The sequence below is a fragment of the Coenobita brevimanus genome, chromosome 77 (genome assembly GCF_032717465.1).
Source record: "Coenobita brevimanus isolate Jiangsu-jjx chromosome 77, ASM3271746v2, whole genome shotgun sequence".
NCBI lineage: Eukaryota > Metazoa > Arthropoda > Malacostraca > Decapoda > Coenobitidae > Coenobita > Coenobita brevimanus.
In genome coordinates this window covers 13956955-13970364 of record NC_137030.1, presented here as the reverse complement: position 1 = coordinate 13970364, position 13410 = coordinate 13956955, and the positions used below count along the sequence as shown (strand labels likewise).

Here is a 13410-nt window from a genome sequence, read left to right as displayed (position 1 = left end):
ACTTTAAGTGAGAATACTAAAAATCACTACTGTCCCGTAAAGTTCCAGGTTCAAAACAAAAGAGTTAGGTAAAATTACAAGTTAAAGTTTAATGCACAAACTAACAACAAAACATTCAGGACTCATAAGGATAATGTAATGGCAAAAACAGGTTAAATATATGGTTAACTGCAATAGCCTCTATTAACACGAAATTAGCAAGAGTAAATTTATCTAAGTCAGCCCTGATAAAATGAGATACCAGATAATACTCAGTGAATGCCAGATAAATAATTACAGATACAAACTATTATCAAAAATGACATAAAGAACCCTACATGAATTACAAAAACTTCACTAGGCCTACAAATTAAACTTATGCTATACAGTACAAGAAAAAATGCAACAACAGTTATACTCAAATTACACACAGCTGCTAGATGGTTGGAGACTTCTTGAGCACTCACAACAATAATAACTGTACAGGGGAGGACAGAGATGTGAACAAAATGAGGAGCAGATCTAAGTGGCAATGATGCAGAGACTGAGCTCATTATATAGGGGCCAGCAGAGCTTGATACAACTTGTAAGAAGGACGCGCAAATGAAGCCATGGGGACAGAGAGCTGAAAATCCCGCAAAGTATAACAGAGAGAACGACTTACTCTACTATAACGGTAGAAGGGGGGGACTGAGGCAGAACACGCTCGTGATCAAACATGCAGCAACTATGCGTTAAAATTACACAAAGGATGATGAAATCATAGGCTATGTAACACCTCCCCACAAAGAAAAAAGAAATTTACAAAGGAAATTTCTTATTACTCTAAAACAATCTGTCTAAAGTCTAGATAAGCAATCTGCAATAACATTTTCTTTCCCCTTGACATGTTGTATGTCTAATGAATACTCCTGAAGAAGTAGACTCCATCTTGTCAATCTCTGATTTTTATCTTTAAACTTACTAAGGAATTTCAGTGGGTTATGATCGGTATAAATGACTATGGGGTCAAAACCAGAACACAAATAAAATGAAAACTGCTGTAAACCCAAAATCAAGGCCAAAAGCTCTTTCTCAATAGTTGAGTAGTTCTTTTGAGGTGGAGTGAACTTCTTACTGTAATAAGATACAGGATGTTCAATACCCTGATCATCCTCTTGCAGCAAAACAGCCCCAGCTCCTGTATCACTTGCATCAACAGCCATCTTAAAAGGCTTAGCAAAATTTGGAGTAGCGAGCACTGGCTGACTTAATAGAATAGCTTTAAGTTTGTTGAAAGAGGATTCACAGTTATCAGTCCAGACAAATTTAATTCCCTTTTTCAGTAGGTCTGTAAGTGGTAATACAAGAATAGAAAAGTTAAGAACAAATCTCGTGTAATAACCTACCATTCCCAAAAAATCTTTGTAGCTCCTTCCTACTTTTAGGTCTGGGAAGATCACTTATAGCCTGAACCTTAGCTCCTGGTGGTGCAACATGTCCATCACCAATTACATACCCAAGGTACTGAACTTTAGCTTGACCAAACTCACACTTTGATAAATTAGCTACAAGATTAGCATGAACCAAACGGTCAAGAAATTTACTGACATGGCATAGGTGATCTTTCCAGTTGTCACTGAAGATTAATACATCATCAATATAAACAACACACCCTGCCAAACCCTCTGTTACAACATTCATGAGCTTCTGAAATGTGGCTGGTGCATTCTTCATACCATACGGCATTACAGAACATGCAAAAGCCTTTCCTAGTGTTACAAAACATGAGATCTCCCTAGCACGTTCAGTCATAGGTACTTGCCAGTATCCCTTTAACAAATCAAACTTACTTATGTACCTAGCCTTTCCGATCTTGTCTATGCAATCTTCCACGCGAGGGAGAGGGTAAGTGTCTGTTTTGGTTATCTGATTAACACGTCTGTAGTCAATGCAAAGCCGCTGTGACCCACCCGGCTTAGGGACTAGAGTGACAGGAGAACTCCACTCGCACTGACAGGGCTCAATCATCTTGTGGTCCAACAGGTAGCCAAGCTCCTTCTGGATGAGAGGAACTTTCACTGGGTTCACACGGTAAGGAGGCAATTTAATTGGCTTTGCGTCTCCAACATCGACATCATGCATCAACACAGTGGTTCTTCCTGGAGTAGCACGGAACACTTGCGGGTACTCCTGCAGTAATGCCGAAAACTCCTGCCTTTCCTTGGGAGGTAGATGAGAAAGCTTAGTCTGGAGATCATTCATGATATCAGGATTCTTCCCCAAACTATCACTCAGGCTCATACTGCATGGGAGAACTTCACTTGCAGACTCGGGTGGAACAGCTACAGTGCAGACTGGATTATTTTCGTCCCGCCTGTGATATAACTTTAGCATGCTGATGTGACATAGTTGCTTGCTCTTTCTACGATCTGGCGTGGCGATGACATAGTTGACATCACTGAGTTTCTTCTCCATGAAATAAGGGCCACTAAACTTGGCTTGAAGAGGTTGCCCATGAACTGGTAGCAGAATCAAAACCTGATCTCCTGGCTGAAAGTGGCGTAACCTGGACTTCTTATCATACCAAGTCTTCATCTTCTCCTGAGCAGCTCCTAAATTCTCTCTCGCCAGCTGTAAAGCAGTGGACAGCCGTTCTTTGAACTTCATCACATACTCCAGTTGGTATTCAAATTACGATCTGTTAATAGCATAGTAATAGCACCGGCCAAAACAGGCAAAGAAATTAAAAGCAAAATAGCCGTAATAAATACCGACCAAGCAAACAAAGGTATACGATCCATCGTCATACCCCGCGGACGCATATTAATAACAGTAGTCATAAAATTGATAGCACCTAAAATAGAAGAAACCCCAGCCAAATGCAAGGAAAAAATCCCCAAGTCAACAGATGCCCCAGCATGAGCAATAGCCGCAGACAATGGAGGATACACAGTCCAACCTGTACCAACTCCACTCTCTACCATTCCCCTCATTAAAAGCAAAGTCAAAGAAGGAGGCAACAACCAAAACCTCATATTATTCATACGAGGAAATGCCATATCCGGCGCACCTAACATCAAAGGAACCAATCAATTCCCAAAACCACCAATTATAATAGGCATAACTATAAAGAAAATCATAATAAAAGCATGAGCAGTCACTACTACATTATAAATCTGATCATCCCCAATCAAGCTTCCCGGCTGACCCAATTCAGCCCGAATTACCAATCTTAAAGAAGTCCCGACCATTCCAGCCCAAGCCCCCAAGACAAAATATAAAGTTCCAATATCCTTATGATTTGTTGAGAAAAACCACCGTTGCATTATAAATCTCATAGTGGAATTGTTAAGACGTTAGATTGCAAATCTAAAAATGTGAGTATTCACTGAGATTTAACATATATGTTAGTGTATAAGCACAAGAAGTTTTGATCTTCTAAGATAAGGTGAAATTCCCTACCATATATTTCTTAACCCAACTAAAGGTTTTAAGTTAACCAAACTAAAAGCCTTCAAAGCTTTCAATAAAAGTAAAAACCTTTTAAACCTTGCAAACTAATGAAAGAGCAATAGCTCACCTTTAGATTTACAGTCTAATACCTTCAAATTTCGGCCACTTCATTCTAAAATGGCAGATAAATGCCTAAGATTTAAGCTCTTATCATGGAAGTTAGATTTCCTTTTAGAACACGTTTTTTTAGTATACACAGTATACGTGACTTCCAATCACGAGGACTAGAAACTTCTAGAAAAAACAATGATCATTCTGTCATTTATTACAATTCTAACCCTCTCAATCAGATGCATTGTTATAATCCTAGCTTCCATTTTAGCCAAAAAAACAATTATAGACCGAGAAAAAAACTCACCATATGAATGTGGCTTTGACCCGAAAGGATCCGCCCGCTTACCCTTCTCCCTACGATTCTTCCTAATTGCTGTCATCTTTCTAATTTTTGACGTAGAAATCACTTTAATCCTCCCAGTCGCCTACATCTTAGAAATTTCTAATGTCTACTCCTGAAGAATAGTAGGACTATTCTTCATTTTAATCCTCCTCCTAGGCCTCTACTATGAATGAGCCCAAGGAGCACTCGAATGAAGATAACACACTAACCCTACTCTAGGCTATAGTTTAATAAAAATTTTTGATTTGCACTCAAAAGATGTCCCCCTGGACTAGCTTAACCACAGAGATTTAAGCCAGAAGAGAGGCTTCTAACCTCTACTTAAAGCGGTTAAACTCCGTTTACTTCTCTCACACAAAATTATTAGCTCCAACTCATAAAGAGTTTACCAGCTCTCAACATACAGTCTCCCCCCAGCCCCACTAAATTTTTCATAAAAAGTAAAATTCTTAACATAGTAAACACACCCTCAAATATCACCTTGTTATGGTTATATATATCAAATCGCCTTATGTACTAGCTTATACAGGAAAATAAAGACAATGTAGAGCGACAGCCATATACAACTGTAAAAGAGCCAGGCGAGGAACACTCCACCATCGGTCCTGCTTATCTAAGTTAGGATATATACACAATCTGGGGTCAAATAAACATACATATCGAATGGGGCCACGCCCTTATGTAGTAGAGCTCGATGCGGCCATATCCTTGATGGAACGGGGTTCGGCTTCGCCTGAGGACCCTTTCACACACGCTCTCAACGGCAGTGTTCCCAGGGTCCTCATGTAGCCATCACCTCAAGATCGGCCCCATAATTTTTATTCTAAAATGGGTCTAATGCCACTCGTTAACTCTGTACATCCAGGAGGTCTGAGTCAAGTCTCTCTCATGAATATATAGTGGCCCTTTATTGAACAGATTAGGGTATTGGAAAATTAAATTTTACTCTACCGAGTATAATCTCTTTTTTAAATTGTAGTCAAACTAACAGCAAAAACTTAACAGCAATTCCAATCTAGAAGAAATTTTGAGCTCCACAAAACATTTTATTATTTTTTTGTTCCAACCCCGTTCCGTGCAGGAACAATCTTTTTAGAAAAATTTTTAAATTTGCTTTCCTTCCTGATTAAACATACTATAAAAAATTATAGTAATACAACGCTTTATTTTAACTAAAAAGCAAAATCAAGTAAGACCAAGCTAGGCTTTCCAATACCCTAATCTGTTCAATAAAGGGCCACTATATATTCATGAGAGAGACTTGACTCAGACCTCCTGAATATATAGAGTTAACGAGTGGCATTAGACCCATTTTAGAATAAAAATTATGAGGGGGATCTTGAGGTGAGGCTCTTGGAGCCCTGTAGGAATGGATGCTTTAGCACATGAGGGAAGGGTCTCCCGAGCGAAGCCGAACCCCGTTCCATCAAGGATATGGCCGCATGAGTCAGTGCCTTATAAGATCAAGATAGGACTTCTCATATATTGCGTCGGGTATTTAGAGTTTGCTCGGAATGAATCGTGGTGTTGCGACTGTCTGAGGAGAGGAGCGTGTAGGTGTGCCTTTTGTGTTTGCGTAGAGTGTTTGTATAATTATGTGTTTAAGTTTTAGTTTGATGTATATATATAACAATAGAGAATTTAGAGAAAATTTACTATACCTAAAAATCTACTTTTCATGTTTTTAAGTTATACACAATCAAACACCATTTATTTCACCAATATAAATATAAGTTTGATTCTTGCTTTAAATGTTCGCTTTTCAATTAATAACATATGAAAAATCTAGTACTCCCAGGCTAACAGGTTCAAAACTCCAAGCTCTAATAGATCTCAGTGTGTATTATTTTCATATCAGTGAAAACTGGAAAAAGTAAATTGAATTATCTCCGGCTAAATCTTGTGCCAGCAGTCGCGGTTATACTCGAAGGGAGAGTGAATACAAGTCGATATTTAACTCTTATGCCAACAAGCAATGATTTTTTTAATTTTATAAAGGGTGAAATCAATTTTTCAAAGATAAACAAATCAACCCGTCTCAATTAATAAGTTAACAAATAAAGGAAATAAACAAGGATTAGATACCCTCCTATACCTTTAAGAAAAATTTATATCTGATTAGTAACAGCTATGTGCTCTAAATTCAAAGAATTTGGCGGTATTTTAGTCTAATTAGGGGAACCTGTCTTTTAAACGATAAACCACGAAAAATCTTACCTATATTACATAGTTTGTATACCGTCATTAAGATAACTTTTACAGAACAAGTTATTGAAATAATTACGTTAAAATATTAGATCAAGGTGCAGCAAATATATAGGCTAAGATGGGTTACAATAAAATTTATATTATCACGAACAAACTTTAGAATACAAATTTTGAAGGTGGACTTAAAAGTAAGGTTTGCTTTAATAAGACAGCCTGATTTTAGCTCTAAAATGTGCACATATCGCCCGTCGCTTTCATTAACCTAAGATGAGATAAGTCGTAACATAGTAGGTGTACTGGAAAGTGTACCTGGAAAGCAAGATAGAGCTTGAAATAAGCAGCTCGTTTACACCGAGAAGAGTACCTATGGTCTAGGTTATCTTGAAATCAGTAATCTTACTTTTGTTATAAGAACGTCAGCATTATAAGAAAACTAATTTTGCACTTTTCTAAATAGTAGATTTTATCGAAACATAAATATAGTGAAAGTAAAAAGTATTGTGAAAGAAAGTAGAAATAACACTTAAAATTCTCAAAAGTAAATATAAAAAATTGTATCTTGTGTATAATAGGTTTTCAAAATTAGATCTGCAAATAATCATCCCGAAAAAAAAGATAGCTAATTTTAAGAAAAAGTTTTTGTAGCAATAAAATTTTAAACTTAACATTAGAGGTGATATGCCAATCGAGCTTTTATATCTGGTTTTCTAAGAAATAAATTTAATTTACGTGCTTAGCTACTTAGCTATGCAACTAAGAAGATAAGGTAGAGCTTTTTCTTCCAAAATGAAAAATCATAGAACCAATAAATAGGCATTTATAAAAGTAGGCTTAAAAGTAGCCATCTTTTCCAGGTTTTTCAACCAATATAACAAAATATTTTAAATTTTACAGGTTCTTTTTATCAAGTATTAGAAAATTAACTTCAACTTAACTCGTTTAGTTACTATGAAATCATTAGTAAAATTTATATGTTATAATATTTTTTATTATAAATAAAATCTTTTAAATATTAAAAATTTATTTAAGGAACTCGGCAAATATTATTTCCGCCTGTTTAACAAAAACATGTCTTTGTGAAGATTTACACAGTCTGGCCTGCCCACTGAATTATTAAAGGGCCGCGGTATTTCTGACCGTGCGAAGGTAGCATAATCATTAGTCTTTTAATTAAAGGCTCGTATGAAAGGTCGAACGAGAGATATACTGTCTTAACAAAAAAATTGAATTTAACTTTAAAGTGAAAAGGCTTTAATATTTTAGAAAGACGATAAGACCCTATAAATCTTTACATCACACTTAGTATTAAGCCAATTTGTTAGTGTAAGGAAAAATACTAAAAAATGTTTTGTTGGGGCAACAAAGATATAAATAAACTAACTGTTTTTACTTCTAAACAAAGATTTTTGATAATAAATTTGATCCTTTCTAAAGATTAAAAGATTAAGTTACTTTAGGGATAACAGCGTCATTTTTCTTGAGAGTTCCCATCGAAAGAAAAGTTTGCGACCTCGATGTTGAATTAAAATCTCTACATAATGCAGCAGTTATGAAAGAAAGTCTGTTCGACTTTTAAAATTTTACATGATTTGAGTTCAGACCGGCGTGAGCCAGGTCGGTTTCTATCTTCTAAAAAAAATTAAACTACCTTAGTACGAAAGGATTAGGTAGTTAAAATAATTTTACTAAATATGAACATCACTTTTGCCTAAACAATATTTTGTGCTTCAATTTTATGAAACTCATAAACAGGTTTATAAATAGTTCAAGCTAACTATTTTGTGTTCGCAGTTATCGTTGTAAACTACCTAGTCTTAATTATCTGCGTTCTAATTGGAGTTGCTTTTGTAACACTTTTAGAACGAAAAATTCTAGGTTACATTCAAATTCGTAAAGGACCCAATATCGTAGGATTCCTAGGGCTACTCCAACCATTTGCCGACGCCGTAAAATTATTCACCAAAGAACAAACAATACCAACTATATCCAACTTTTTACCATATTACCTATCTCCCGTGTTCAGGCTATTTATTTCTCTCCTAGTCTGAGCTATTTTACCTTATCAAACCGGACTAGTAAATTTTAACACAGGAGTTTTATTTTTTTTATGCTGTCTAAGTCTGGGAGTCTATTCAACCATAAGAGCCGGGTGAGCTTCAAACTGTAAATACTCAATGCTTGGAAGACTCCGAGCCGTAGCCCAAACAATTTCGTACGAAGTCAGACTTGCTCTCATTCTTTTATCCTTTATCTTTTTAATTGGCGGATTCAATATAGAACTTTTCACTCGATTCCAAAAAGACATGTGAATAATTTGATTCACACTCCCCCTATCCCTAATATGACTAGCCTCCTGTCTAGCAGAAACAAACCGTACCCCGTTTGATTTTGCCGAAGGTGAGTCAGAGCTAGTCTCAGGATTTAATACCGAGTACAGAAGAGGAGGATTTGCTTTAATTTTCATAGCTGAATACGCAAGAATTCTATTTATAAGAATACTATTCGTATTAATTTTCCTAGGAGCCAATCCATGTAGCCTGCTATTTTATTTCAAATTAGTTTTCATAGCTTTCGTTTTCATTTGAGTCCGAGGAACTCTACCACGGTTACGGTACGACAAGCTGATATACTTAGCCTGAAAAAGATTCCTTCCAGTTTCCCTAACTACTTAATCTTTTTTATAGGAATTAAACTATTTTGTTTTTCTTTAATAATCTAACTAGGGAGTAGTTTAATAAAAATTTTAGTTTTGGGAATTAAAGACAAGGTAAACACCTTCTCCCTAAGATTACTAAGAACCAATCTTATCTAATGCTTTCAAAACACTTGTTTTCTTTTAAACTAAGCAACCAATCTAACATTTTATCTCACCACATTGCTGCCAAAGGTATAACCAAATAAAACCTAAAATAAGAAATCGTTAAAACCTGACCCGTAATAATGTAAGGATCTTCAACAGGACGAGCCCCAATTCAAGTTAGTAAAACAACTGTAGAAACCAAAAACCAAAACAAAACTTGATTTAACGGATAAAATCTAAGACTTCGAAATTTCGAGAAATGAGTAAAAGGAAGAATTATAAGAATTGCCACTGAGAGCACCAAAGCAATTACACCCCCCAACTTATTAGGAATAGATCGCAAAATCGCATAAGCAAATAAAAAATACCACTCCGGCTGAATATGAGCCGGAGTTACCAAAGGATTTGCAGGAATAAAATTGTCTGGGTCCCCTAAAAGATAAGGATGAAGCAAAGTAAGCAACACAAGCGCCATTAACATAACCAAAAACCCAACAATATCCTTGAAAGTGAAATAAGGATGGAAAGGAACCTTGTCCACTTGCCTTAAAACACCCAAAGGATTATTCGCCCCAGCCTGATGAAGAAACAAGATATGGACCAAAGTAGCAGCAGCAACAACAAATGGAAACAAAAAATGAAAAGTGAAAAAACGAGTTAAAGTAGCATTCTCTACAGCAAATCCACCTCAAATCCACTGAACCAAAGAAGTACCAATATAAGGAATTGCTGAAAACAAATTAGTAATCACAGTTGCACCTCAAAAAGACATTTGACCTCACGGTAAAACATAACCTAAAAAAGCCGTCGCCATCACTAAAAAAAGAATCACAACACCTACTATTCAAGCATGAAAAATCATATAAGAACCAAAATACATCCCCCGACCAATATGAAGGTATAGACAAATAAAGAAAAAAGACGCCCCATTAGCATGCAAAGTCCGTAATAACCACCCATAATTAACATCTCGTTGAATATGAGCTACCCTAGAAAATGCCAAATCAATATGCGCAACATAATGCATAGCAAGAAACAGACCAGTAACAATTTGGACAACCAAACACAAACCAAGCAATGAACCAAAATTCCAAAAATAGAGATATTTCTCGGAATAGGCATATCAACTAATGCCCCATTAGCAATTTTTAACAATGGATGAAACTTACGCAATGGTGTTATCATAAGTTATTAACCGCAAAGGACTAGAAGACGAACTTATCACCTTAACAACTACAAACAGCGTCAATAACAAATAGCTAATAATAAACATCGTAAACATAGCCCTAGGTTCATTATAAATAGTCCTCACATTCATAGCAGAATTTCTAATATCAGAATACTTAGATAAAAAAGTCGTAGTCGACTCTCCAATCTTATTTGCCACTATTACAGGATCCACAAAAATCAGAAAAAATCTCATAATCAATGCTAAAAAAAAGATAAAAAAGAATTCCCTTCTAACCTTGAATTGCTCATTGGCCGCTAAAGACGCAACATAAATAAACAATACCAACATTCCACCCAAAAAAATCAAAAATAAAATATACGAAAACCAGTAACTCTTAGCAAACAATCCGGTAGTAATTGAAATCAAAACCGTTTGAATTAATAGCACAAGACCCGTTGACAAAGGATGAATTAAACGCATAAAAATCAAGGAAAACAAAATAATAAAAGGAAGACCATACATTATCACTCCAATCTCTTGGTGTTTTAAGAAAAAAATTTCATTACTGGTTTACAAGACCAGAGTTTTTATTTAAACTATCAAAACTAATGTTAACTTTAAATAACTTGTTCTTATTTATTGCATTCACTATAATTTTCAGGGGACTATGGGCTTTCGCTTCAAATCGAAAACACCTATTAAATACTCTCCTAAGATTAGAATTCATTATGCTTGGAATTTTCTTCTTAATATCCAATTGCCTTTCCTCAATCGGAAACGAATTATTTTTCTCGCTCTTTTTCCTAGTCCTAGCAGCCTGCGAAGGCGCCCTAGGTCTAGCCCTACTAGTCTCCATTGTTCGTTCCCACGGAAATGACTACTTCAGAACCTTCAATAGTTTAGAATGCTAAAATACTTACTCATACTTCTCATATTAATAACATTCGTAAGGGACTGATCTCTAATTCAAACAGGAATCCTAACTGTATCGTTTTTATTCGCCATTTTATACAATCACGACTTCTTCATATATAACCTAGGATTTAGACTGGGTACGGACTACCTAAGCTACATTTTAATCCTGCTAAGCATTTGAATTATAGCACTCATTATTATATCCAGAGTAAAAATTACATTCACCTCGAACTTTCCTAGACTATTTCTACTAGTTAACTTAACCTTATTAATCTTCCTAGTACTAACTTTTAGATCTATAAACTACCTACTATTTTATATTACATTTGAAGCTTCCCTAATCCCAACTCTAATCCTTATCTTAGGCTGGGGATACCAACCAGAACGAATCCAAGCAGGAGTTTACATACTATTCTATACCCTATTTGCATCCCTGCCACTCCTAGCCTCCTTACTTTACATCTACAGAACAAACGGGACACTTACTATCGGAGCCATTTACCAAAGAATCAGCCTAAGAATACTATCCCTTATTTGATTCGTCTCCTCTATTATAGCCTTCGTCGTAAAACTACCTATATACTTATTTCACCTCTGACTACCCAAAGCACATGTCGAAGCTCCCGTAGCAGGATCAATGATCCTAGCTGGAGTCTTACTAAAACTGGGAGGTTATGGCTTAATCCGGATCCTACCTCTATTTACTGAAATAAACAAGAACTTAAGATGACTATGAGTTAGATTGAGAATCTTAGGAGGATTCTTCGTTAGTATTATCTGTCTACGACAAGTAGACATAAAATCACTCATCGCCTACTCTTCCGTAGCCCACATAAGACTAGTACTTTGCGGGCTTTTGACCTTTGGGTGATGGGGAATAAACGGTGCTGTTGTAGTAATAGTAGGCCACGGCCTATGTTCTTCAGGGCTATTCTGCCTTGCAAACATAGTGTACGAACGAATCGGAAGACGAAGCCTTCTAATTAATAAAGGCCTATTAAACTTTATACCAAGAATAGCGCTATGATGATTCTTACTAAGAATCAGCAATATGGCAGCGCCCCCCTCCATTAATTTACTAGGAGAAATCAACCTAATCATAAGAGTCATTAGGTGAAACAAATTAACTGCCCTAAGGATTAGATTACTATCTTTCTTTAGAGCAGCTTATACTCTCTATCTTTATTCACTCAGACAACACGGTGTATTCTCTAGATCACTATACTCCTGTTGCTCGGGAAAAGTACGAGAATACCTAGTTTTAAGACTTCATTGAATTCCCCTAAATATTCTAATTCTAAAAAGGAACCTGATTATACCCAACATCTAATCAAACCTTATCACCTTCCTATATTCTAACTATATTTCAACTCAGCTCGTTCGGGTAGTTTATTACTAAAACGTTAGTTTGTGGCGCTAAAAAAATAAAAATCTTATCCTGAACCATGATTTGAAAAATTTCGATACACTTAACAAGGATAGTCTTCTTAATATTCTTCTCCCTAATCTCACTATTCACATCCCTCCTATGCCTATTCGACAAAACATGCTATGTTATTGAATGAGAAATTCTAAGAATTAACTCATCCTCTATCGTTGCTACATACATTTTCGACTGAATATCTCTAATATTCATAGGATTCGTTATATTTATTTCAGCAATAGTACTTTTTTATAGAGGGAGATACATAGAAGGAGACCCCAACATAAACCGATTTATATACTTAGTCTTAGCTTTTGTTCTATCAATAATCTTTTTAATCATCAGCCCTAATTTAATTAGGATTCTTTTAGGGTGGGACGGCTTAGGATTAGTATCATATGCTCTAGTAATTTACTATCAAAACGAGAAATCCGCAAACGCCGGGATACTAACCGTCTTATCCAATCGAGTCGGAGACGTAGCAATTCTCTTAAGAATTGCCTTAATATTCGTTGAAGGAGGATGAAATTTCATTTTCCACGTACTTTACCTGGATGACAACTCCGCACTATTAATAAAAAGACTTATTATTACAGCAGCAATAACTAAAAGAGCCCAAATCCCATTCTCTGCCTGGCTTCCAGCTGCCATGGCAGCCCCAACACCGGTATCTGCTCTAGTTCACTCCTCAACCCTTGTTACAGCTGGAGTCTATCTCCTCATCCGATTCAGGCCCGCATTATCAGAAACAACTTTACCAACCCTTCTACTATTCAGATCTCTAACAATATTTATATCAGGCCTAGGAGCTAATTTCGAATACGACTTAAAAAAAATCATTGCCCTATCAACCCTTAGACAACTAGGGGTAATGTTAAGGATCCTAGCCCTAGGATTTAAAGACCTCGCATTCTTCCATCTTCTCACCCATGCATTATTCAAAGCTCTCTTATTCATGTGCGCCGGAGCCATAATTCATAATGTAAAAGAATACCAAGATATCCGACTAATAGGAAGACTAG

General features: G+C 36.1%; 1 non-coding gene and 2 pseudogenes across 1 annotated transcript; all 3 read left to right on the top strand.

Annotated features, from left to right (window-relative positions):
- The first annotated feature begins 5256 nt into the window (after window positions 1–5256).
- LOC145408498 (NADH-ubiquinone oxidoreductase chain 1 pseudogene) lies at window positions 5257–8737 on the top strand (annotated as a pseudogene).
- On the top strand, window positions 5600–6399 carry LOC145408545 (small subunit ribosomal RNA). Its single transcript, XR_013898938.1, has one exon. It is a non-coding gene; the product is annotated as a small subunit ribosomal RNA (ribosomal RNA).
- Window positions 8738–10717: 1980 nt separating the features above from the next.
- On the top strand, window positions 10718–12343 carry LOC145408497 (NADH-ubiquinone oxidoreductase chain 4 pseudogene; annotated as a pseudogene).
- Window positions 12344–13410: the final 1067 nt, after the last annotated feature.